The sequence below is a fragment of the Cyprinus carpio genome, chromosome A15 (assembly GCF_018340385.1).
Source record: "Cyprinus carpio isolate SPL01 chromosome A15, ASM1834038v1, whole genome shotgun sequence".
Classification (NCBI taxonomy): Eukaryota; Metazoa; Chordata; class Actinopteri; order Cypriniformes; family Cyprinidae; genus Cyprinus; species Cyprinus carpio.
In genome coordinates this window covers 25885260-25910525 of record NC_056586.1, presented here as the reverse complement: position 1 = coordinate 25910525, position 25266 = coordinate 25885260, and the positions used below count along the sequence as shown (strand labels likewise).

The 25266-nt window shown below is 35.1% G+C and overlaps 1 protein-coding gene and 1 pseudogene across 1 annotated transcript in view; one reads left to right on the top strand and one right to left on the bottom strand.

Moving 5' to 3' along the window:
* LOC109075228 (NACHT, LRR and PYD domains-containing protein 3-like) overlaps positions 1–25266 on the bottom strand; it is a 388647-nt gene that overhangs the window by 29886 nt on the left and 333495 nt on the right.
* LOC122147839 lies at positions 3729–21976 on the top strand (annotated as a pseudogene).

The window sequence follows — 25266 nt, the reverse complement described above, 5'->3', positions numbered from 1 at the left end:
ACTTATAGTATTTTCCTGATTTTTTAACTTATAATTGAATATTGAATTCTCAATTACCTTTGGCATTGGTTTTGTATGTTCTTAGCAATAAAAAAAAGTGTTTCCAACTCATTTTCAGGGGAAATTGCTAAAGGAAAGTAGATTTGTTGCTAAAAGTTGCTAAATGACGTTGTGATTGTACGATGGCGTCATTACGTAATAACGCAAAATTGAGTCACTTAGTTTGATGGGATATATATAGCGTCTGCAGAGACATTGCTAACCTACAGAAATACACACAATACAAAAAGTCATTACTTTATTCTTTGTTTCAGGTTTTTCCCTTTTTTTTCCCCTTTTCCTTGCAGGTCCTGCTCCACTCACAAAAGATCTGCAGTAAACAGAAAAACAACAATAAGAAAAAGTGCTGTAATAACTGTTTGAAATTACACTAATTAAAATGTTTTATTTATTTTTGTAGTGTACTACAAAAACTCTTGATGGTAGCATTCCTTCATCAGTCAACAATTTTACAGCAGATAAACATAATCTGTTCCTGTAACATCCAGACAAGAGTCAAGTAACCCTGTGATTTATCTGTGATATACAGTACTGCATCTGCATGTTGAGTTAGTAACTGATGTAACTCGCTTATCCCAACACAAATGTTCCTAAAAATTAATAAATGGATAGAATACAAAAAGATTAGAGAAGAGTTTTTTTTTTTTTTTTTTTTAAGAATACAAAGAATAGCCTAAATCAGACTCTTCTTGTGAAAATTTCTCATGAGCACACAAATGTTTCTCATGAGCATGTGAAAATCTGTGTATTTTTTATTTTTCTAAAGGTCCCTTTAGGGGCTCATCTTTTTGTTTAATTGTTCTTTAAGTTTGGCTCACATGAATCCTCATTAAACAGACTAAATGCTTTAGATGATCATGTCATCTTCTTTCACATATTCTGGTCCTGTGCTTGTGTGTCTCAATGATCAGGACATCAATTAAAGCATGCTCTTAATAAATTGCAAGAATAAAAATACATAAATCTGACATTAGTAAAGCAATACTTGTACTCAAAATCAAAGAATATCATCTCTACAAATCTTGTGAGATTTCAAAGCAACTTTTATTTGAACAACAAAAAAAAAAACTCTTTTTGAACACAACATAATATTTACTATCATTGTCTTCATTTATTTGATCTATCAAGCAGAGATGATTGAGAGAGCTGGTGCTTGAGGTTCCTCTCCAGCCAGGCTTGTATGTGCTTGCTTGGGTGGCCTTTTTGTGTGAATCTCCTTCCACACCGCGGCAGCTGGAACGGTTTTTCATCATTATGAATCCTGAGGTGCTGCTTCAAATGACTAGCTATGTGCAAAGCCTCTTGCCACACTTAAAAACATGTGATCCCGCGACAGCATCATGGACTTGGTGCTGATTCAAGGAGTCCTGCCGTGAAAACTCTTCCACACAAAGAGCATTTTATGGGCTTCATTCATAAGGAAGTGTCAGGTGTTTTTTAGATTTGCCGATGAAGTAAAGCCTCTCCCACACTGATCACACTTAAACAGCTTTCTCCAGAGTGATGCAGCAGATGCTAAGTGACCTGATGAACTATGAAACAATATTAGGACGGCCGACTCCACGCTGAATGGCATGTGTGTGCTTCTCTCCAGTGTGAATTCTTTCATTGTCACAGGTGACTTTTACTTGAAACATCAGTCCACATTGAGAGCAGTGAACGGCATTTCTGTAGTGTGAGTTTTCTGATGCTTTCGCAGATACTCCAGCCGTAACGAAGGTCTTTCGCCACTCACACAAGCAAAAATGCTTTTTTTCACAAGAAGAATGGAGCTTCTGGTGTTTCTTGTCAGTTGGCCAGTCAGTGAAAAACTCTTTCCACACAACTGGAGCACAAATTAAGGTCCTCTCTTTCTACAATTCCCTCTCATCTAAAACAAACATAGTCATATTCTTAATGTTTCCTTTGAATTCAATAATGAAGAATCAAAAAATGGACGGACACCAACCCTCTTGCCCCTCAGTTATCTTTCATGTATCTCGCTGCATGGATTTGGATATTCATGTCCTCACTCTCCTCTTCAAATTGTTTCCATAGTATTTTGCAACAATTCAGATGGCGGTTTGACAATTTTAAATTGCCAGTTTTACTGGTGAACTGATGTGTTGTTGGAGTCTGTGGCTTCAGGGTGAAATGCTGTGTGGCAAAGAGGCTAAAAGCACACAGGAATTGAAAAATTAAATATGTGTGAGATATAAAGTGTTTTTTAAGGTTTTTAATTTTTTATAGCATAAAGCTTATTTGAATAAATCTGACTTAAATAATAATAATTATTATTTTATTAGATATTAGCATACACAAATGTGTTCCAAAAAGTTTTTAATACATGTTTCAATAGAAACGGCACATAACTAGTTCACAGTTATAAAGTTTAAAATCATAGATAATAAAGATAAATGTAGATAATAAAAAAAAAATCACAATCTAAGTGTATATATATATTGCGTTAATTCGTTGTTTCAACAAACAATATTTATAAATATAAAATGACTGTTTTTTTTTAAATGATTGAGCTCAGTCAGTTTGACGCACGCGCGCGTGTAACTTGAAGTTTGCTTATAAATAAACTTTTGCTAATAGGAATATGCGCAGGACTTCAAATTCATAATATTTAAAGAAGATTGAGTAAAATAAAAGTTATGCGCTGGGGAAAGCACCTCTCAACGCGGATCCGAAGATGAAAACTGATGCGATAACGGGGACTAATGGGCTTTGGGCAGACCGACATGTGAATGTGCGAAAATTCACCATCAGAGCCAGAAAATATACCTGCATTTGGCGTTTTGGTTTTCTAGAATCGAACATCTCCCACGTGTATCCTGCATGGCGGCATGCGTCTGCGATCATCCACATGTCATTAAAGCCTCTTCAGGGAATATTAGCAAGCATTTTTCAGGCTTGAACAAGTCAAACCAGTCAGCACTGCACTCGTCTCTTTCTCCCGCCGTGTTTTGGGGGGCGTGGCTACATGTATGCCACGCCCACAACTTTATCTCATTGGCTCGTCGTTACATGGATTGATGAGTGCTAGAATTAATCGTTTTAATATCGTTCAAAAACACACCATTATTTCGCAAATCGGCAATTGGGGTCTCGATTTCATTACTTAAAATAACGAGGGGACAAGCTTTTTCCTGAATGTATGTATGTTAGTGAAATGTATTGATGTAAAATATACCAGACTGTAGTTCACGAAAATGGCCACCAGATAGAGCCAAAATTCACCTTTTCAAGATCCATCACAAAGTAAAGTATTTCACTATTTTCAAAATTTTGGTGGGCTTAGTTAAAATATTTTGATATTTAAAAAAAATATATATATATATTTTTGGGTGCACGCGACCCTACAGAGAATAAGCGTTTTGGAAAACTGATAGATGAATGAATATTGGGTGTGTTTTAAAATTTTATATTATATATAGACACATAAAGGGTAGCGATGGTCTAGTAGTCGTTGAGGAAACTCTCTCTCTCTCTCTCTCTCTCTCTCTCTCTCTCTCTCAGAGACTCAAGCTTTCATGCGACAGAGCACCAGCTCACCTGAAATCTTTCCGCGACTCCTGCATTCTGCAGTTTAATTTAGATGTGTTTTTAAGCATCTCACCCAATCTTCTCATTGTGTTAGTGTGATCAGGGAGAACAGAAAAGACCGGAGGAGTTTTACTACAATGAACCGAGCATTGGTCCTGATGCTGCTCGCGCTCGGGCTCTCCTGCGTGCGCGCGCACAGAGGTAAGACATCAAGCTACATCAACATATCTTCACACGAGTAATAAAAAATGTTGTATTATTAAAAAAGCAGTAAGTAATGATTATTTTGTAGTTGATGGGTTTTATTGATTGTGCGCTTTTTCTGAATGACTGGTGAATGCATCTTTTTGGTCAGGAGTTTTTGAAAACATTGTGGATCAAGATGTTTATCTTACTTGTTTTTTAATTGAGGAGTTTTTATTGTTGTGTGAGATTAGTGGTTGAGAGAATGACATTCTTACTTACTGATCAGGTGCTGGTGAAAATTGATCACATACTGCATGATGCTGTATGTGAGTTTTTGGGATACAATAGTTATTTTCTCTCTTCTTCTGTCACAATAAGTGTCATATGATGCCATCATCAAAGTTTGAGGGTTTGAGAGTAGTGTCTCGTTTTGTATCTTTTTTATGAGTGTAAGTGTAAAACATATTTAATATAAACTATATAATGTTTTCAATATGCAAATTATTGATAAATAATTGTTTTGGTAGCGAGTTAATTCGTTTTAGTGAATTCAATACTCTCCAGCTGCAATCCTACTGTAGTTTATAACAATACAGTAAATCTAGTTTTAAAAGGGTTTAATTTGAGACAGCATGATTGCTTTTCTTCCTTGCATAAGCCTTCTCATAAAATATATAGTGTTTATGCAACTGACTGAAGATATGGAGCTTACAATAATTTATCAATGCTCAGCTTTTCTCATCTTTTTTCTTGTCTTATATTGTTGTCCTGGCCTGTCCAGTGATACATGTTCTTGTCTTTCTCTTTCCATTTTCAGTGTTTATCCATCCTGTGTTTCAGCTTTGCTTGTTTGTGTATTTCATGATTCACTTCAATTTCTTGAGTCAGTTGTCACGGGATTGACTGCAGACAGAAATCTTTATGTGTATTCTTCAAAAAACTTAAGATAGTAGTATATGTCAAAATTTATTTTTGCACAAAATTTCAGTGTTTTTTTGGCTTGGAATGATCATAAACATCTGGAAATCATAAAATAAACCACAAGGATCAGTGTCAGCAGATTCTGTATTAGACCTGGTCTTGGTAGGTTAGGACCACCTGTACCTGTGTGTTTGCACATTAATGGTGACACACTCAGAAGCTGATGACGTTCTCAGGTCAGTCCTATTGCGTTACTTTCCACTAATTTAAACAGCAACAAACGGCAATGTCATTATAAGGAGAGGAACGGAAAACTAGTAGACCTTGGGTTGTCAAATCAATGAATATATGGACTTCTTTCACGTAATTATGTATATAGCACATAAAGTATATATTTCAGGCATGGTGCAGTAATATGCTGCAGATTATCTGTCTTTGCGTGTGTTCTTTGTTTTTGTTTTTTTAACTGGCAGAACTATCTGATTTATCAAGATTGCAGAAACTACTGATTTATAAAGATGCATAAGGCTAATATTATGTGTGTTCGGTAACATTCTCATTTCCACCTGCTAAATTAACTTAGCTTCATCTAATGCACACTTTAAAGTTAACCTTTATTAAAAACTACTAACTACTAAAGTAGTCTTAACAAATCTCAACATGAATGAGATCATCATGAAAGAAACATCCTTCTTATAGTTCATTATAATATTATGATGCCTAAAATTCCTTAGTGTTTAAAACTATCGGTGAAACACAAATGTTAAACAATGGGCTACTGTTATGTGTTTTTAAATCAAAATGTTGCTACTTTTTGTTATCCATATTAGTTGTACTACTTTGTCGATCATTTCCAAATAAGTAGTAAAATGTTTACAAAAAACCGCTCTCAAACAAAAGTGATTATCAAGGTTTTAGACGACTTTTACGATCTTAAAGGTGTGTGCATAACAAGATATCATGGATTATTTAGCAAACCTATAAGCTCGCTAAAATCAAAGAGGCAAATGACTATTTTAGATGATTTTTTTTTTTTGCAAGACAATTCTTATAATTGGGCCTATACATCGAACGTGCCAAATGAAAATATATCATTCCTTTCAAAGAGTTATAGCCCCTTAAGTAAACAGTTTGCCCCATGCCATGCTTGAACGATGATGAATCAACATTATAGAATTATATTGTATGGGTCTATAACCACCGGTTCAGGAGTTGTTTATGGTCAAAAAAAATGTAGTTCCTTGTATTTATAGTGCCCCCTCCCCTCTCGACCAATCGGCGATGAGTTAATGCCATTTTGTTCCCCAAATTGATTTTCACACAAGTTTTCATTCTCCTCTAGGTCCTTAAATGATTTTAGAAAGTATTTTTTTACAGTAAACACATCACGTTAACACTGAAAGACTGGTTCTTTGGAAGATGAGCAGTACTTTTGACCTAGAATTCAGGATGTGTTGGAACAGAAATCGTTAGGCTCTTGTTTTTGGGTTCCGCTGAAGTCGGTACCTCGTTAGGCTCTTGGGTTTGGTTTCGCTGAGGCTGCCTGTGTGGGTTCTGACAGTCCTCTGATTGATTGTTAACCATGTTTCATATATATTCATTAGTGGAGTGAGTGTGTCATTATCCTCATCATCATCATCATTACACAAAAGAAGCTACATGTTAATCCTTTATGTTGTTCTGTTTTTGTGTTTGTGTGTGTTTGTTTGGGTGCTAATGGGTGGCCCACACACTCACTTCTACTCCTTCTTTTTTTTGTTGATTGATGAACCTCTCCACACACCCCTCATGTTTTGGAGTTTAGGAGCTCTTACATCAGGACTATGGAGTTTGTTTTGGTGGTTTTACAGCTGTATTGGAGCGTTTTTATGGTTCCTCTATACAGGAGCTGCTGGGATTCTAAGAGTGGACAGGATAGAGGAAAAGAAGAGATAAAGAAATAATATTATGCCAACAGTAATTATTATTATTTTATCCACCCATTCATTCTTCAAACTGGTTATCCTCTATAGGGTTACAGCCAGGGTAAATTATATTATATTATATTATATTATATTATATTATATTATATTATATTATATTATATTATATTATATTGAACACAGAAAATGAAGTCAAAAATAAAGGTTGCAGGTCTTAAAAGCACATTTTTACAAAATGTTTCAGTCATTCACTTATTGTTGTATCTTTGAGATTTTATTTTAATTTTAGTTAAAGTTTTAGTGATTTTGTAGTTTAGTAGTTTTCGTTTTTGTTTCAGTATTTAGTTATTTTAGTACATCATGGTTAACGTTTATTTTATTTTAAGAATAAAAATGTTTTTATTGGCTTTAAAATTAGTTTCAGTTTTAGTTTTAATTAACTTTAATAACCCTGGTTGGAGTTCATCAAAGTTTATTACACATTACAAAAAAAAAAGTTTTTAAAGAGTAAAATCATTTTTGGAATATTATTGTAAAATAATCAGTTTTATCTATTTGGAAATATCGTTTTTATTTGACAACATGCACACATTCATATTGCCTAATATGCTGAAAATGGCTCCTTTTTTCTTGTCACAATAATTCATGACTTTACATGAATCATGCAAATGATGCTTTAAAATCAAAACAGCTAAAATTGACAAAAAAAAAAGTGCTGTTTTTGTCATCCTAACAACATACAGAGCAGCATCAAGAATATCAAATAATAAGGTGGACAATCTGACCCAGTCTGATTATTGAAGGGGACCCTGGTAAGGATCTGATATACTTTGAAACTTATTTTAAACAGCATACTATTCCCATTGTAAATTCTCCATTAGACTAACAAAGTCGCCTAATCCCAGAGTTGTCAGAGTCACGGGCAGCATGGCATGTGTGTGTGTGTCCAGAGAGTCCACTGAACTCTGTCGTGTCTCATCTCCGATCCTCTCATCTCTAGTAATCTTTGCAGAATTAAGTTCAGCTCAGTCCATTAGTGCAGCCTAATGGAAACATCTGAGAGTTTAGAGTCACTTAATCAGGCATCTTCATATTATGTGATCAGAGAGAGTGATTTTGGGTGGTAATGACCCTACAGTCCTAAAGAAGATGACATGATCCTGAATAACAAGACAAATGGGCGGGTGGTGGGGGGCGGGGGATATTTTTGGAGTCGATCTGGAAATCTCATAACTTTTGGTTCCATCCGTATTCAGGGTTTCTGTGGGTCATAGCATTAGAAATGTTTCATGCACTGAAAAAAGTATATCCGTCCGCAGTGTTTTTGTCTTTGTTTTCCAATACAAATATATACTAAACATTCTTACATAAGATTCATTTACGTGAGATGCAAAATGAAGATCATGCTTCTGGTTTCTTCTTGCAAAACTGAACTAAATTAAGTAAGTTTATGCTTAAAGCAAGCACAAATATCTGCTAGTGGGGTGTGAAAAAAAAAAAACTTATCTCCATACAAACGAAGTTGATTTTTCTGTTATGACCCCCTCTTTGAGTCGGTTGACATTTGTTCTTGTTTTATTCACATGCTTCTTTTTTGATAATTTCGCACGAAACAAGACTATTTACACTTCTTTTGCTTCTCAGGTAAATGTATCGTGAGTTAAGATATCTTTGGGAAAAAAGACAAAATTATTGAGAAAAAACATACACTTTTTTGCAGGTACAGTAAAATATTTCCCAAAGTCTTGTGGTTGGAAAACCAAGTATTTCAAGGCTAATCTTGTGTCAAATGAATTAAAAAGTAATGGAGATTGTATTTTTTGGAAAATTGCACTTTTATTCTCTGAAGTCCAGCTAACAGAACCTGATTGTGGTACATTTTGAGAACATGAATGAGTTGTGTTCCCCAATTGTTTTGTCTTGGTCTTAAAAAGTTCTTTAAAAGTATTACATTTCCCTTCATAAAATCCTGCAGAAACCCTGTTGTTCCTGCAGTATTCTAACAAACAAGTATATCTACACATCTTTATTCTTTTCCCTTACAGTATAATACAAAAACAATTTCTGCTGCTGAATATACAACATGAAAACTGTCATCCACAAGCTCAATCAAATCTGCACATTTAGATCAAAACAACATTCATTTTCATAACTCACTATAAAAAAAGGCTTATATTTTATGTATTTATTTCCTGTAACCTGAGTTCTGGTCATTCTCTCCAATGCTCTGGCTCATTTTCCTCAATAAGCGATTGATATGAACGGAACCCATTTCTGGCTCTAAATGCACACGACTGTTAAAGGAGCCCTTCTGGCTCTGTGATTCCAACAGCGCCTCTGTATAGTAAGGCACAATGAAGCTGCAGGGGAGTCGCACTCCTTCAAGGCTTACTGCACTGCCTGCTGTGGGAAATGCTGTTCAATCATGAGCACAGTGGCTGTGGGAGCCGCAAGCTGGTGTTGACTAGTACTTATGCTAAACTGGCTTCATTGGTGAGGAAACCTTCAGCCCTAAATATGCTGTTAATCTATTATCTAATAAAGCAGACCTTTTCTTGTTGTAGTATATAAAAAGAAACTGAAGCAGACCATACCCCCAAACCTTCTCCAATCAGAAGATCACTTTCAGGTCCACTGAACACATGTGAGCAAAACAGCTATATCGTCTATCCCAGGCTCCACCATTATTCATTGTATATATATGCATTTTAGGCTGGGTGTTGATACGAATTTCTTAATTTCTTTCTCCAATTACTGATTAATCTGGTTTAAATGGTTTGTAATATTTATTGTTTTCCTTCATTATACATTTTTGATTTTCACAGATTAATGGTAACTGGTAAAATTAATATATATCGATATATATATCTATATATATATAGATAATATATATCTATATAATTAATACAAATAATTTATTGAGCAAATAATAAATTGCACAAAATATGCAGTTCACTCACTAACTACACCAATAATCAACACAATCATGCGAATCAACTGAAGGTAAACTTATTTTAAAAACTTTGTATATTACAATTGTATATATTAAATATTTGATCATCAACTATGAAGGGGGGGGGGGGGGGTTAAGTAAATAAAAAATAGATCTTAAAAATCAGATTTTAACAGTGAAAAGTTTTACAGTGAAAGTTTTCTTTTATTATTTTGCGGTACATGCCTTTTTTTTATTATTATTAAAGGCCAATCCAGATTACTACTCTCTATTAAACTATGATTTATTTTGACGTGGAATTGTAGATCTGGCAGCAGATTCATCCGTGTGGGTGCGACACTGCTAAAAAGCCATGTGGGAAACACTGGCATAGAATCCCGATATCTGGATTTTATGAATCAATATCAAGCTGGTTGAAATAAACACTGCATTTAATTGGGAAAAGAATATGTTTGACTTTTTCTTGTTGCTATTTTTTTTAGCCACATTAAAACAATTCTTGCTGGAAATACTTACAGTTTACAAAAACAATGGCATTGGTAAGAAGAGAAAGCAGAGGAAAGAAGGACGAGAGCCATGCATTTGGTGGGGAGCTCGGACACCGGTGTAGGAAAACACCATAACAGTGAAGCGTGATTAAAAAAGCTTTGAGACAGATTAACACTTTATTGCCTCGGTGGGTATGTGCGAAAAATAAAGAGACTCTTTCGCTTGGTTCTGCAAGCTCTTGGATTGACCCAGAATGAGAATTATTTTAGTTTGCATTGATTATTTTTTTTTTTTTAGTTTATATTAATGTTTTTTTCCTCTTCGCAAGGTATAAAGTGGACTGCCTGTATTTAACAGTCAATGAAAAGTCCTGTTTTCCAGGTCTTCAAAACAGAAGTCGATTTTTAGTGATTTTGGCAGCAGTCAGTCTCACGACTCCCATTTTTCTTCATCTTCTTCTGTCCTCCCTTCTGTACCTCTCTCTTCTGTGCTTCTTCATTTAGTTGGTCTCTCTGGGACATAAAACAAGTAAATGATGTGGCCCTGACCTTTAGAGGGCATGCTTTATTTCTTATAAGAAGAAAAATTGTGGATGAGAGAAGAAAGTGAGAGCAGATCAGGTGCACATGTGGGTTGACCTTTTCCAGGTGTAATTCACAACAAGAATTAATTACAAATTATTGTATATTTTCATTTGCCAGGTTTCTGTCTCTGTTCTCTTCAGTGTCTGGTTAGAAATCAAACAATATAGTTTGTATGTAGTCTTAAGGATCAAAAAATGTCAATTAATGTCTTTGATACATTTCATATGCAGTCTTTTTTTAATTATTAATCAACATTAATTCATTGTACAACATAAAAAAATTGTTGGCTGCGTAAGCGCCAATCACTTTTAAATGGTTGGTTGTTAAACGAACTGATGTACGATCAACTTCAGACTGCAATATGGGCTCGGGCAATGGGTATTCGCCTCAATATAGTCTTTCTTTACTGCACTGCATGAATTTGAACATGATTTTCTCCACAAGTGCCATCAAGAGTCTTGAATTATTTGAAAAAACTGCTGCATTTTAAAGACAGAGGACCCTAAAGAAAATCCATAAAGTGCTGGTGTAGACTAAGGTGATGAACACTGTTGGCAACTTTTGAGCAATGCTGCTGGGGAAAATGTTGACTGTCAACGGGGCAATATCCAGAAACTGGGAGCAAACATTGTGCCCCTTTCAGTGGTCAAAGTCCCCAGGTACACGCTTGCGCCAAAAAAAATGCCTGTGTATCATCGTTGTTATGGTTGTGTATTACATTATGTGCTGCTTAAAACAACCTTTGCCAACTTCTTAAAATAACACTGAAGAAAATTTGGCTTGCATTCTTTCCTTCTTTCATTTTCTGATGAGGAAAGAAAACGTCAGTCAGCTCTGATCAAGCTTACGGTGCACCGTTTGAACATTCACTGTTGGTGAAGCAAGCAAGAAAGAAACAGGCCTGGGAAACTATTTCATGCATTGATTGAGATGGAAGGGCACTGAGAGTAAGTTACCCAACTGTTTTAAACAGATAAAAAACATCAAAGTACACTATTAAAGCATAAAGAAGGGGTTTCGCAACAGGTTGCTAATGCGTGGCATTTCATGTCGGTGTGAATCAGCCGAACAGTATTCTGAGCAATCGTACCTTTGTGAACATTTAAAAGAGGGCCTGCAATCTTGTGTTTGGAGATGCAGAAATCATTTCAAAACAGATGGTCAAATGGTTTGATTTAAAAGTCAATCAAAGATAATATCTCTTTATTAGTGAACAAGCGCAAGCCGTGGATTGAGAGCTCATACCATGGCGTCATCTGAAAAAACTCCCCAGATGTGGTTTTCTGCTGGATCACTCCTTTAGTGGCTCTGGACAAAGGCCAGCACCAGTTCCGCTATGCAGGTAAGAAAGCAAGAAATGTGGCTGGCTTTATAGGCTACTGGCTGTGTAGTACAGCTCTTGCACATCCTTTCTGTAGGCACAGTCTCAGTGATGAGGGTGGGTGTGTGTTGTGTGTGTGTGGTGAGTGTGTGTGTGTGTGTGTGTGGTTGTGTATGTGTACTCCATCTGTTCATTCTGATTATAAAGATGCTTTATGCTTTCCAAGAGCCCCTGATGGTTACCAGATCAGCTGCTGCCAATGTATCAGATTACCCAGCTGAACTGTATTTCTCTGATACACTTACACTGAGTCACTGCCTGAGGACACACACACTATCTGTCTATCTATCTATCTATCTATCTATCTATCTATTGTAAAGTTCAAAAGTTCAAAAATAAGTTCAAAAATACAAGTTCAAAAAATAGTTCATATATTCATTTCATTTGAATTACAAGGCATGTCATTTACCTACAAATTTCAGTTGCAATTCTGCATCCTGTTTACCTAACTAACTTCAATTGAAAATGCATTTCAGTTCAAGTTCTGAAATGGCACACAAACCCTTCAGTTTCAATCGGAAATCAAAATATCAAATAAACTTTAAACTCTAAAACATCTCAAAGCAATTTAAAAAGATGTCAGGTGGATGGACATTAATAATAATAATAAAAAAACCCCCCCCAAAACCAAATTTTGGCAAAGTTCACAAAGGAAGTCTTTTCTTTTACTCTTCCTCTAGCACAAGTTTTCTTTTTCATTTTTCCATCTCTGATAATTGTAGTGTCATTGGTGGTTTTCATTTTTCTCTCCATAAAATACTAAAAATATCAGATTTAACAATCTCTTCTCTTTTTTATTCCTCCTAAATAAATGAGTTCTGTGGGGAATATCAGTGGAGTTTTTACTGGCAGCATTATAGTCAGACAGCTGCTGCTTAAAGAGACCCAACCCTTCCACAAACACTTACACACACACACACACACCACACAAACACACACCACACACACACACGTGAACACACACACACACACACACACACACACACACAGACACACACAAAAGGTTTTATCGCCAACCTGTTCCCATCTTCCCCAACATACAAGTATAATTTGTGTGTGATTAATGTGATGTGATTTAATGCCACATGTGACCTTTACACAAACATCCCTGACGTATTCTGACAAGGAAATAATTAAACTATTGTATCACATAATGCTTCCCTTGAGAGAGACGCAGAGGGGAGATGAAAGAAAGAAAGAAAGAAAGGATAAAGGGTTATAGTTGAGTCAAACATAAAAAACAGAGCAAAAGTGTAATATCCACTTCATGTTTAAAACCACCAATAAAAAAGCTAAATAATTCTGTTGTTAAGGGACAAAATGTAATATCGCATATTTTTTTAATTATATATATTAAAATAAAAATTAAAGTAAAATAAATTGATTTTCTCAAACATTATCATGAACAATACATTGCTAAGAGATAACTTTTTTTTTTTAACAATTAATACACTATCTCTATTTGCCCCCCACCTATACTGCAATTATGAATATTATACCATTTTGAGTATTAACTATTAATATTACATTATATTTTAAAATAGATTTCAGATATAGATTATAACCATAATTAGAAGTTAATATTATACTTAAAATAAGACATAATTGTCTAAATGTTTAAATGTATACTTATATAAATATAATTAGAATTTATAAAGATTTATAATTATGTATAACAAACTTTAATAAATTACCTTTTTCTCAATTATACATCATTGAAAATAGTAGTATTACACAAATACTATGTTAATTATATTTATGTTAAAAAATATACCATATTATAATTATTTATAAGGGTAGAATGTGATTTATGAAATTAACACACACAACACACACACACCACACAACACACACACACCACACACACAACACACACCACAACATTTCAGCACCTACACGTAACCCTACTCCCTAAATCTACCCCTCACAGAAAATACTGCATTTTCGAATTCCTCTAAAACCCCATTTTGTATTTTTTTAAGACCTTTTGTTTTTATGGGACAACAGCCCGAAGGGGTTACGTTGAACTAAGAAAACTAAGAAAACACACAATGAACTAAGGAAAATATTATCCATGCATGTTAAAAGCACAGATCTGATTGACTTAGGTTTGTGTTGGACACTCAAATGTCTTCAGTGTGTGTTGCAGGTATAATGTACCTATAAAATGTAATTAAATATAAAGTGTGTTAATGGTTACTCCCAGCAAACAACGATGAGAGTAATTAATTAAGAGGGCGTTAATAATTTATGTTGAAAGCGAGGACTTGAGTTGTTAAGAGGGTAATTGTGGCAGGTACACAAAAAACAAACATGGCTGAATAATTGATGGTTTGTTTTGTAATGCTCCAGTGATTTGAGTTGAAAGCGTAACGGAAGCTAGCGCGGTTTATAAAGATGTGAGTAAATGCTGTGAATGCTAGATCACATGCAAGATTAATCATTGTAGTTGCTAAGCAATGCTTTGCTAGATTTTAATATACCTACAATTAAACGCAAATCTAATCTCAAAAGTAAAGACAGTAGACGGTATTTGGAATCCAAAGGCCAGAGCAGTGAGAATCATACCATACAAACTTTATTTGTTTAGCACTTTACGAACAAACACACAGTTGACCAAAGTGCCTGTAAAGAAAAAATAACAATTATGTACAATTAATAACCACACAATTAAAAGCAGGCAAAGTAACAATTAAGTTTCTGGGTATTAATGGAGGATAAATCCATGTTATTATCTGACTAGCTGGAAGTTATGTATTTCATCGGAAAGGTGTCTCCACCAATTTTGTAAAGGCACATACATTATATATATATCTATATATTTATAGATATATATTTATATATATATATATATATAGATGAATATATATATATATACTATAAGATATAATCTAATAAGTATTTGTATATATATTTTATGCATATATAGACCATTTCGCCAGTGAATGGCACAATGGGGACTGCGTGTTTTTGTGGACGGGTGCAGTTATGAAAGGAAAATAAACAACTCATTGTAATAGGCTGAAAAATCTTTACATTTAATCATAAAAATATTATAAAAATTCTATGAATATATTCATATATAAATATCAATTATATTTTACTATACTAATTTATTACGTTTCCATTACATTGTATATATAAATATAAATTATATTACATACTGTATATATTTTAGATGTCTACGAAGCACTGATTCTCTTCGGTATGTTACTGTCTTTTAGTTTATAGGTTAGTTGTTCGGTCCTGAAAGAGAGAACCGAAGCTGGGAGGAACCTTCACATGCTGTTTCTGTTCAAATCAGAAGCGACAAGAGACTGAAGTGAAAGAAAGGGGGGGCCTGAGTGACAGAGAAGAGGAAGCGAAAGCATGTCGAAGTCACTCTCGGCCCTTGAATGATTAAAAAGGACAGCATTCCGTAGTGTGTTTTGTGTGTGTTGATGGTGTGTGGGTTGTGTTGTGTGCGTGTCGTTGTGTGGTGTGTGTCATGTGTGTTGCAGGTGGATGTGACTCCGTGAAGGTCTGTAAGACGCTCCGTGTCTACGTGTGACAGTAAAACAGTGTGTGTAAATCACAGCTGCCGGTGAGTTCGGTAAACTTTGATTTCAAACACCACATGGCCCCGTTAAATGCAGACAACACTATAGTCTGGCTCGTTGTCACCAATAACAGATAGGAGGTTCTCAGGGCAGTGTTTTCAACGTCATGCACAGCCATGCGTTCATTTCGACCATAAAAGTGTCATTTGCTTGCACAATTGAATCTTACAATTATGTGCATGCACAGTCAGCAGCAGGTAACTAAAAAGCAGTAAATGGTGTCAAAAGGATGTTGAATTCAATTTAATTCATGCTTTGAGAGTTCATGAAATAATATCACACGTAGTCATTTAATGTTTATCCTGGTTATCTCAAATAGCTCATTTGAAACATATAATTAGATGTGATGTTATGGTTCCTGTCTGCACCAACCCATTATAGCTGGTTTTAAATTCAGTAAGCTTATGAAACTTTGATATAAAGCTCTACACAAACACATTAATGACATTCAAAAATATACCTACCACCCAAACAACAAACAAATCGACACACAAAAAAACATCATCTAGTGCTGCTAATGAGCATTATGGGATTAAAAGTTTTTTTTTTTTTTCTAACACACTATGTTTAACCAGTAACAAAAACATTGCTCTAAATGGGCATAATCGACAGTAGTTACATGCGTTACACAAGCTTTGAAGATTATGGAAACTATGTTATTGATTTTCAAGGCATATGCATCATAATGACACCTTGAAAAAACTAAACAAAGCTCCAACTTTAAATTCGTAACGGGTCACATGTGTACGTGATAGATTATAAAATGATAAAGGCTAGATATACTAACCAAAAGCTAATACATCATGCATAGCAAAAGTTAATAGTCATTGTTGTTGAGGTCTAACGGTCATGTGTCCCGTCAAACTCAAAAACTCATCATTCACTTAGTAGAAGCCAGTTTAATTAGACAGTATGGCAAACCCAAATACATTTAAATGCTCGCACCCGCCAATAAAAATGATGAGATACATCACACGGTTAATATGTGTGTGTCTATTATACACACACACAAAGATTCTATTACTAATTAGTTTGCATTATGCTGTGAATTATTGATTGCAGAGAGAGAAATTAGAAAAACATAAATAGTCCAGTTTTCCCATTTTCAGCCTTTTACCATGAATATTTTGAATATTATTACCTGTATGCAGCTTCAATATAATATATTTAAATAGTTAACAAACCCATTATTTTGAAAGTATATAAAATGCTACAAAAAAAAAGTCTTTTCTGAAAGTGAAAACTGTGAGAGACAGGTCTTTTAAAGGAATATGGTGGAGAGGAAAAAGTATTGTGAGCGCGAAGAATACAGAAAGACGAAGGAAAAGGATATGAAATGCGAATTTCTATGTTCAAGGGCTTTCTCTCTCTCATTAGCTTTGTGTTCGCTGACAGGCTTATGGAAATACTGGAGGGCATGTCAAGCACGTAAGACAGTTGGTGTGTGTGTGTGTCGGGTGTGTGTGCTGTGGGGTGGTGTGTTGTGAATCCTTAGGATCCAGCTTCAGTTCATGCACCCATTATGATTTTCATTCCTTCTTAATGAACACGGCACGTTCTTTCTACAGCCATATTTAATGACTATAAAGCATAGATGAATATAATTTATATCTAAAGATACTGAAGACCATGGTCAGTGGGGTCGGTTTATGTCCAATCTACACATATCCTAAATTGTGCAAAGACTATTGTGTGTTTAGTGCACAGCTTCAGGGAAAACATCATCATAGCTCCTCATATCACCTCCACCCCCAGACTCATCACTTTATCCTACCATCTCATAATAATCATAATTTAAACTTAAATCAATATGTCTTTTACCATTTATATTTTATTGGTCACGATAATCAATATTGCAAATTTTCCTTTCCTCAGTTATGAATCATTACCTTATTACAACTCAAACATTGAATATATACAATCTGCAAGTTTTTTACAATTTACTTAAAACAAGGCAACACTTGCAAACGCACCATCTACGACAGCCATGTGATTCACTTCAAACATGGCACGTAAGCATGTAGACAGGCTGTGCATCCTTTAAGATAATAATAGCTACTCTAGGAAAATGAATAGTCACGCTGAACACAGATACCTCAATACTTGGTACATCCAACACAATGACGTAACATCAGTGAATAGTGTGTCAGAAGGTGATCCTTCATTTGGAGTAGAAAAATGAACATCCAGGTGTCAAGTGCAGTAGGGTCCTAAACAAACACCAACTGCACTAAAAAAAACTACAACAAAAGCAACCATAAACAGTTACATTTTTAATTATTGCATGCCCCACTGCATGAATGGGAATAGGGATCATAACTGGTTGATAGTGTATTAAGAATCCTTGTAAACATAGCCAATGACAGATTGTCAAGTATAATCAACAAAAGGAAGTTTTTTTTTTAATCCATTTCTACTTATGCAGCTCCATCTCTCTGTTGTTCTGTGTAGGTAAGTGAATGTGGGTTGATTCTGAAAGATCAAGTAGATGATTGAATTAGATGAGAATAATCTTATCGGTAAAAAGACAAGCAGGATTTGTTTTACAATTTACTTAACTGTGCTAACAACACACACACACACACACACCCACCACACACACATAATCAATTAATAGGATTGCACCATATGAGTGCCCATTCTTGGTTGTTCCGTGGTTTGCTAAGATGTTGTAGGTGGTTGCTAGTGGTTTTACCAAGATCACCTCAATGCTGAGAATTGGTGGACAAATGTCACTTGAATAAACATTTATAAGGTAGTTCAAAATAGATACTATACTGCTGCTCGAATAAGTTGGGAATATAAATAAAATATTTTTCATGTTTTGAACGAATTGTCTCTTCTGCTCCCAAGGGGTTATTTGTTGATTAAAAAATTATGGTATAAAAAAACAGCAATATGGGAATATTATTACAATTAAAAAAGACATTTTATGTTGGAATTTAATGTAAAATATAATTTATTTCTAGAACAAATCCTGTGTGAATGACCACTTACTATTTCAGTGTCAGTGCATTTTGATAAAAGCAAAGCTGCAAAAAAGAAAAAAAAAAAAACCCTCACACATACTTCTGAATGCTTGCTTTTTTAACGCCTGAATGCACTATTATTCATTCTTGTTCTCATGTACTCACACATGCAGAAAAATAGCCAATGAAAGATTGTGAAATATTATTCAACAAAAGGATTGCTGCTTTTTTCTCCATCTCTTTGGCTCTTCCTCTCTCTGTTGTTCTGTATATGTGGTGAATGTGGGTTTATTCTGAAGATCAAAGAGAGGAGAGATGGAGAATACTCTTATCGGTGCTGGACAGCAGTGCTGTTTTACACAACACACACACACACACACACACACACACACACACACACACACACATAATCATATTAATAGATTTCACCAATAATGAGTGCCCATTTACTATGGTGTTCCGTGGTTGCTAAGCTGTTGTAGGTGGTTGCTAGGTGGTTTCTGAAGTCCATGTGACATGAAGACTGGGGAATGAAGTGGAAACTCTTTCAGCTGCGCATTATACTAGTGTATTTCAAATAGACATTATACCGCTGTCTTACAGTAAAAACATAATAAATTATTTGTTTTACGTCTTTCAAAAACATTCTCTCTCTCACTCACTAGACCAAAATTTGTTTTGGGCAGTCATATAAAAAAACAGCAATATTAGACATATTATAACAAAAGGGAAATACCAAAAGAGATTGTAAGAATAAGAGTAAAAAGAATAATGCCTTTTCTTCTCACGTAAAAAAAGAATTTTCTGTGGTGATTAAAAAGCCTCTCAAAAGTCACAAGAACCTAAGAAAGCAAACTAAAAGGAAAGGTTGGTGGCGCAGAAATATCGGGTCTTACTATTGATAATGCATTCTCATTCTAATCAATGGTGAAATCAGTTTGTGGCTGCTTCACGTGAAGAAACTCTCATGCGCGCCGTTCGAAGGCTGTGGTGCTGACCGCAACGTCGGGGAGGAGGGACGTTTGCGTTCCTTAAATCTTTGGACTTTCTACGATCGACTGATTATAAAATAGGATTTTCACCTTGATCATTCAAGCACTACCTTTGTGGCACTTAGTTGACCGGAAGAAGAGAGAGGACACTTTAGAGAAGAGGATCACACAGTCAGTGTGTGCTAAAGAAATGCAGTTCCTCCACTCAGTCTGATTCATGCTTGTGAGTTCTGACTGAAAGGACACGCGGACCTATTTCTAAAAGATGATCCGGCTGATTCACCTACTCTCTCTCGATTTTCACAGTTTCATGAACGATTTTTATTTTCCTACTTTTAGAAGTCCAGGTTTTTTGGGTCCTTTTATTCACGCACCGCTAGGGGTAGTTGAACTTTTTAAATAAAAAAGTTGGTTTGTCGTATTATGTTTTTTTATGTCACCAAGGCTGCATATATAAATTACAACTACATATAAAAAAGTAAACTACAATGTGAAACAAATGTTTCTATTTAAATATTGTAAAATGTAATTATTCCTCGATCCTTTCACCGCTTTCATTTACTCAGTCTTCAGTGGATTAAACAGAGCGTAACCCTGGAGGTACAAAACAGGAAAGTTGTGAAAAGAATGGAAAAGTCTAATCTGTCGTATTCTCACTCTGTAGGTGAAATCTGTGGCTTTCACGTGCATGGTCTCAGCGCACGTTCGAGGCTGTGGTTCTGAACCCCCGCACGTCAGGAGCGGGCCGTCGCGGGCGCGTGGAGTGTCCGATCGATGAGCGTTTCAGAGAGAGATTCACCTCATCATTCAAGCAGTGGACCTGGGTGACACAGGACCGGAGGACACGGAGAGAAGAGACACACAGTCAGTGTGTGCTTAAAGAAATGCTGAGTTTCTCCACCTCAGCTGAATTCATGCTTGTGATGTTTCGGAACTGAAAGGAACACGGTGACTATTTCTAAAAGATTCCTCCGTGCTAGACTCACCTCTCTCTATTATCACAGTTTCATTGAAGATTTATTTTCCTACTTTTAGAAGGTCCTGTGTGATGTCCTTTAATTCAGCTTAGCATGACAGGTTTAAATAAAATTTTAAATATATATTAAAAAAGAAAACAGTTCTTTTAAATTGTAAAAATATTTCAAATTTTTACTGTATGGTGAGCATAAGAGTCTTATTCTTACATTAGCGTATATACAGAATTGCAAGATGATGCCTCACAGGTTTTTTTATTTATTTTTTTTTATTTTACCAGAACTGTAGGATACTGAACTATCACTCAAATATCAAGTTTTTTTTTTATTTATTTATTTAAATTTTTTTTTTTTTTATTCAGAGGACTATGAACGCAGTGTCTCAAACCTCAGGCATAAAAGCTTTAAGAGCTCTATAATGAACACTGCACCTGTTACCTGCAGAGCTGAAAGCTGCAAACAAACACTGAGCCAAAGACGTTTCTCTTCAACCGGCAGTATAACGACGCTAAAACAGAGCGAAGCAGTGAGCTAGACCTTTGAGTCCTTGCAAACAAATGAAAAAGGACATTTGTGGGGGGGGGGGAACTGAGGAGATAGAAATGAGGTTAGTGATGAAAATGTGGAAAGAGAAAAAAAGATGAGAGAGAGACTTCCCATTCTCTGTTCTCTTTAATCCAGACAAGATTACTGATCATGGTATCGGCTTTGCGCTTGGATCTATGATACTACACACAAAACACACACACTACACACACATAAAGGATAAAAGTGAGATATTGGACTCTTAAGGGCAGTAAAGCTGCAAAAATCACACCAAATCACACATGCAATGTGCATATGTCGTGTTGAGTATTTTGGTTTTAACTTATAGCGGAGTTTCTTAACTACACCAAACTTTGGCTGGCAGTTCATGTCTATTTATATTGACAATTTAACGAAGGGAAAACCACAAAGAGCTAGAAAAGTAAAGAATTTGCCTCCTTTCTTCTCACTGCAAGGCTTTTGTGGGATTAAAAAGAGGAGTAACCCTGAGAGTACAAACAGGAAAGTTGGTGAAAAGAATGGAAGTCTTAATCTGTCGTCTTCTCACTCTGTAGGTGAAATCTGTGGCTTTCACGTGCAGGGTCTCAGCGCGCCGTTCGAGGCTGTGGTTCTGAACCGCACGTCAGGAGAGGGCCGTCTGCGGGCGCGTGGACCGATCGACTGCGAGCGTCAGAGAGAGTTCACCTTCATCATTCAAGCACATGACTGTGGCACAGGACCGGAGAGACACGGAGAGAAGAGATCACACAAGTCAGTGTGTGCTTAAAGAAATGCATGTTCTCCACCTCAGTCTGATTCATGCTTGTGATGTTTCTGAACTGAAAGGAACACGGTGAACTATTTCTAAAATGATTCATCCGTGCTAGACTCACCTCTCTCTATTATTCACAGTTTCACTGAAGATTTTTTCTTTTCCTACTTTTAGAAGTTCCCTGTCTTTGATGTCCTTTAATTCACGCACCTGCTACTGGGTAGTTGAAACTTTTTAAATAAAAAAGTTTGGTGTCTGTAATTTATGTATTTTTTTTATGCTCACCAAGGCTGCATTATTAAATTAAAAATACATATAAAAAAGTAACTACAATGTAAAACAACTGTTTTCTATTGTAATATATTGTAAAATGTAATGTATTCCTTTGATCCTTTCAGCTTCATTCCTCCAGTCTTCAGTGTCACATGATCTTCAGAAATCATTCTAATGCTGATTTGCTGCTCAAGAAACATTTCTGATTATTATCAATGTTGAAAATATATTTTTGTGGAAACTGCTATTCAGATGTTTGGGGTAAGTACAGTTTAAAAAAAGGCAAATTAATATTCAGTAAGGATGCATTAAATTACTCAAAAATGACAGCAAAGACAATTTCTATAAGATTCATAAGATTTCTATTTCAAATAAATGCAGTTTTTTTCTCCTGAAAACTGTTTTTTATATTTCTAAAATGAATGCAGTTTTTTTTTACTGAGAACTGTTTTTATAATTGATGATAAGTGAGCAGTTAAGAATAATTTTGGAATGGTTTTTGATGGTTATTAATGATACAGGAATGCAGTATTTTTGATTTGAATAATGCTTGGTTATGATGGGTTTTTTTAAATTTTTTTTTATATATTTATTAAGAAAGAAGTTATTTTTTTTAAATTGTAAAAATATTTCAAATTTTTACTGTATGGTGAGCATAAGAGTCTTATTCTTACATTAGCATATATACAGAATTGCAAGATGATGCCTCACAGGTTTTTTTTTTTTTTTTTACCAGAACTGTAGGATACTGAACTATCACTCAAAAATCAAGGTTTTTATTTATTTATTTATTTATTATTATTTTTTTTTTTTTTATTTATTTATTTCATAGACCGCCAAGGTGTCTAACCTTCCAGGCATTAAAAAGCTTTTAAGGGCTCTATAATGAACCTGCACCTGTTTACCTGCAGACTGAAGCTGCAAACAAACCTGAGCCAAAGGCTTCTCTTCACACAGCAGATATAAAGGCGGCTTTAACAGAGCTAATGCAGTGAAACTAGACCTTTGATCCCTTTGAAACAAAAATGAAAAGCATTATTTGTGACTGAGTGAGATAGAAATGAGGTTAGTGATGAAATTTCGGAAAGAGAAAAAAGAGAGAGAGACTTTCCTCATTACTTCGTATCTTCTTTAATCCAAGATTTACTGTATCACCGTATCTGGCTTCGACAGCTGATTCCATGATACTACACACACACACACACACACACACACACACACAGTCATCAACACACATCATCATCAATAATATCATTACGGATAAAGGATTAAAGCAGAGATAACTCCGCGTGCAAGCTTGCAAAAATCACAAGACAAAATCACACATGCCTAATGCATATGTGTGTTTATATTTTCTGGTTTTTAACATTATAGCGGAGACAGCAGGAGTGTAAAGAAATAATATTTGTCAGGATGAAAGCCGTTCCTTGCAAAGCATTACTCACTTTTCCACTCATTGTGTTCCTTTGAAATGAATGATGCACAGCTTGTTATCTTTGGGTATGTTTAGATCGAAAAAGTGTGTCAGGACTGGTTCGTCTAAGGATGCCCCGGGAGGCGCATTGTTTTTTTTTTTTTTTTGTTTCCTTTTAAGACCTTTTTTTTTTTAATTATCTTTCTCTCTATGAAGACTTTATATAAGGACCTCGCAGGAGAGAGAAATCACAAAACGAAGATCTCTACTTTAGTATGTCTCGCCGTTTCTCCTGAGACAGTGATTCAGAACAAAATGGGAGACTTTTTAGTGCTTTTCATCCTGAGGAAAAAAGACTCCAGGACACGCGTCTTCTCTAAAGCAGAGATCAGTAATTAGTTCAGATCTCTGGACCGCCAAACCATTTCTCATAAAGTAATATAAATTATAGTATCAGAAAAAATCACACGAAAACCTGCAGCCAGCACAGCTGCATTGGCAAATGCAAAAATGAAAGTCTGATTAACAAGGGGGCATTTACTCAAAATGACATAAACAACAAAAAAAAAGAATCTCGCTTCCTTACTAGTTTAGTTATTATTTATAAAGCAGCAGTCTTGGAAAGCCTATATTTTGTTTATTTAGATTTCAAAACTTTTCGACTTTTTGTCCGACCTGAGGTTTTTGACTGGTTAACTGGAACATTTTCCATAATATCAATGCTATTTTCAAATTGGCTTTTAGTTGCTGTTTTTTCTAATTTCAGTCTCCTTAAAATACGCTTTTAACTCAGCAGTCGAATATGTGGAGCACTATAACGCTACCTTCAAGTAAAATCACAAAATAAAATGGCAGCCCAAACCATGCTCTTTTCCCGATAAATTCACAACCTGAACCTTACATATAATTGCTATTTTTAATTGGTTGATAAAAAAATATGTAGAGTAAGGAAATTTAGAGAAATAAGTGAGCTCCGGCTCTGACACAGTCCGAAGTCGTTTCTTAGAGAGAAACGTCTCCATGTTCTCCATGTAAATCCCAATTATTTAAACGCATATAACAGACATATTTAACCGTCGTATTGTTAACTAAAACTATTAAAAACTGTTTAGTTAATAAAAATTTCCTGTGGATCAGTGGTAGAGCATTGGTGAGCAGCGCAAAAGGTATGGGTTCCCAGGGAACACAGATATAAATAGATATATTATCTATATATAAATGTTAGCCGGAATTGGCACTGTAAGTCACTTTGGATAAAAGCGTATGCTAAATGCATAATTATTGTAAAATAAGCAAAAAATACAATCAAGTGCAAAACATTAGAAAACGAACTTAAAAATAAGTCAAAGTACTAAAAATATCAATACATAAATATATAAACAAAGATGTAGAAATGTGTGTGTGATGGTGTGTGTATAAACAATAAAATGAAAAACGTTTGGAGGAAATTTGGAGGGATTTTAACCACATATCTTAAACTGTGATCAGATTTGCAAAAGTATTAAAGTTGAAATCGGCAGTAAAATTAACTCAACACATTTACCAGAAACACTAAGACATTATAAGTTGATACTTTAAAAAAAAAAAATAGTTGCTTCAACTTTATTCAGCATTAGGCCATCCATGATGTGTTGTTTTGTTTGTTTTTGTTTGTTTGTTTCAGATTGTAGAAATGTAGCTTGACATCACTTGCTCATCAAGGATGCTCTGCCGTGAATGGG